Source organism: Mustela lutreola, chromosome 14 (assembly GCF_030435805.1).
Source record: "Mustela lutreola isolate mMusLut2 chromosome 14, mMusLut2.pri, whole genome shotgun sequence".
Taxonomy (NCBI): domain Eukaryota; kingdom Metazoa; phylum Chordata; class Mammalia; order Carnivora; family Mustelidae; genus Mustela; species Mustela lutreola.
This window is the reverse complement of record NC_081303.1, coordinates 59,950,103-59,952,894: the sequence shown is the minus strand read 5'-3', so window position 1 is coordinate 59,952,894 and position 2,792 is coordinate 59,950,103. Positions and strand designations below refer to the sequence as shown.

The 2,792-nt window shown below is 43.3% G+C and overlaps 1 pseudogene; it reads right to left on the bottom strand.

Moving 5' to 3' along the window:
* Positions 1-265: 265 nt before the first annotated feature.
* LOC131815055 (heat shock cognate 71 kDa protein-like) lies at positions 266-2,523 on the bottom strand (annotated as a pseudogene).
* Positions 2,524-2,792: the final 269 nt, after the last annotated feature.

Sequence of the window (2,792 nt, the reverse complement as noted above, 5' to 3'; positions counted from 1 at the left end):
CTTGATTCTTACCTAATCCTTAACAAACCCTTCCTTGAAAGAACTGCCTTAAATTCAATTTTTTTAAAGATTTTATTTATTTATTTGACAGAGAGACACAGCGAGGAGGGAACACAAGGAGGGAGAGTGAGAGAGGGAGAAGCAGGCTTCCCATTGAGCAGGGTCTTGATTTCAGGACCCTGGGATCAAGACCTGAGCCGAAGGCAGACACTTAACAACGACTGAGCCACCCAGGCACCCCTTAAATCCAATTTCTTTCTTTCTTTTTTTTTTTTTTTTGGTGCCAATTTTAAATACAGTTTTATTTAAGACATTGCATTTTCCACTTAACAATACAGTGCTTATAAAGTGCAATATTTATTTTCTTTCCCTGTGCACATATTCCATATTCAAGTATCAAGAATGCCCAGTTTTTTTTGCTATAGCAGCTCAACATTACAACTGCCATGGAATTTGCTACAAATTTGGGTCCTTTGAATATTGTGTGTGGAACAATGCTCAACCTATTTATTCTCAGATTGGTTTAGTCAACCTCTTCAATGGTGGGCCCAGAGGAGGCACCACCAGAGGGAGGAGCTCCACCGCCAGGGAAGTCTCCAGGCATTCCTCCTGGCATGCCCCCTGCACTCTGGTACTGCTTGGTGATGATGACTTTCTCCAACTCTTTCTGCTGGTGTTCAAATTCTTCCTTCTCTGCAGTCTGGTTCTTCTCAAGCCAGTTGATGATTTCATTGCATTTGTCAAGAATCTTCTGTTTGTCTTCATCATTTATCTTGCCCTGAAGTTTTTCATCTTCAACAGTTGCTTTCATGTTGAATGCGTAAGACTCAAGTGAATTCTTGGAAGACACCTTGTCCCGCTGTTTCTCATCTTCAGCTTTGTACTTCTCAGCTTCCTGGACCATGCGCTCAATATCTTCCTTGCTCAAGTGGCCCTTGTCATTAGTGATAGTAATCTTGTTCTCTTTTCCTGTGCTCTTATCCATGGCAGAGACATTGAGGATATCATTAGCATCAATATTGAAAGTGACCTCAATCTGAGGGACACCACGAAGAGCAGGAGGTATGCCTGTGAGTTCAAACTTTCCAAGTAGATTGTTGTCCTTGGTCATGGCACACTCACCTTCATACACCTGTATAAGCACACCAGGCTGGTTGTCAGAGTAGGTAGTGAAGGTCTGTGTCTGTTTAGTAGGAATGGTAGTATTCCTCTTGATAAGAACAGTCATGACTCCTCTAGCAGTTTCAATGCCAAGAGAAAGTGGAGTGACATCCAACAGCAGCAAATCTTGAACATTTTCAGATTTGTCTCCAGAAAGGATGGCTGCCTGGACAGCTGCACCATAAGCAACAGCTTCATCAGGGTTGATGCTCTTATTCAGTTCTTTTCCACTGAAGAAGTCTTGGAGAAGTTTCTGAATCTTGGGGATACGGGTAGAACCACCCACCAGAACAATATTGCGGATCTGAGACTTGTCTAACTTGGCATCCCGAAGAGCTTTCTCTACAGGGTCCAGGATGCCACGGAACAGGTCAGCATTTAATTCTTCAAACTGGGCACGAGTAATAGAGGTATAGAAGTCGATTCCTTCATACAGAGAATCAATCTCAATACTGGCCTGGGTGCTAGAAGAAAGTGTATGCTTAGCGCGTTCACAAGCAGTACGGAGACGACGAACTGCCCTCTTGTTTTCACTGATATCTTTCTTATGTTTGCACTTGAACTCTGCAATAAAATGGTTGACCATTTGGTTGTCAAAGTCTTCTCCACCTAAATGGGTGTCTCCAGCTGTGGATTTAACCTCAAAGATCCCATCTTCAATAGTAAGGATTGACACATCAAAAGTGCCACCTCCTAAGTCAAAGATCAGCACATTCCTTTCAGCTCCAACTTTTTTGTCTAAGCCATAAGCAATAGCAGCAGCAGTTGGCTCATTGATGATTCGAAGTACACTGAGACCAGCAATAGTTCCAGCATCTTTGGTAGCCTGACGCTGAGAATCATTGAAGTACGCAGGTACTGTGACAACTGCGTTGGTAACTCTTCCCAAGATAAGCCTCTGCGATTTCCTTCATTTTCGTCAAAACCATAGAAGACACCTCCTCTGGATAAAACCTTTTTGTCTTTCCCTTGTATTCTACTTGGACCTTGGGCCTGCCAGCATCATTCACCACCATGAAAGGCCAATGCTTTATATCAGACTGGACAACAGCATCATCAAATCTCCATCCAATCAGGCGTTTGGCATCAAAAACTGTGTTGGTGGGGTTCATCGCAACTTGGTTCTTCTCAGCATCACCGATCAATCGTTCGGTGTCCGTGAAGGAGACATAACTTGGGGTGGTCCGGTTTCCCTGATCATTGGCAATTATTTCCACTTTCCCATGCTGGAAGACACCCATGCAGGAGTAGGTGGTGCCAAGATAAATGCCAACTGCAGGTCCCTTAGACATGGTTGCTTATGTGTGGGCCTGGCTCGGGTTAAGAAGAAGACAGCAATCCAAAGATCTAGCCCCGCATTCAATGAGAACCTCCAATTACTAATTCTCAACAATTTTTGACATTCCTGTCTCCCATCTGATTTACTGCCAATGGTTTGCTCCTTCTTATTGCAGTAAGCAATAAACTTACCTTGTCTTTTCAACAGATCACTGGTGACATTCGGGAAGCCAAATTTTCACAATTTCAGATATATAACCATTTTCTTACAGGTGCATATATTGACATTTGAGAAGATTTCCTCAGGATGCCTGGGTGGCTCCATTGGTTAAGTGTCTGCCTTCAGCTCAAGT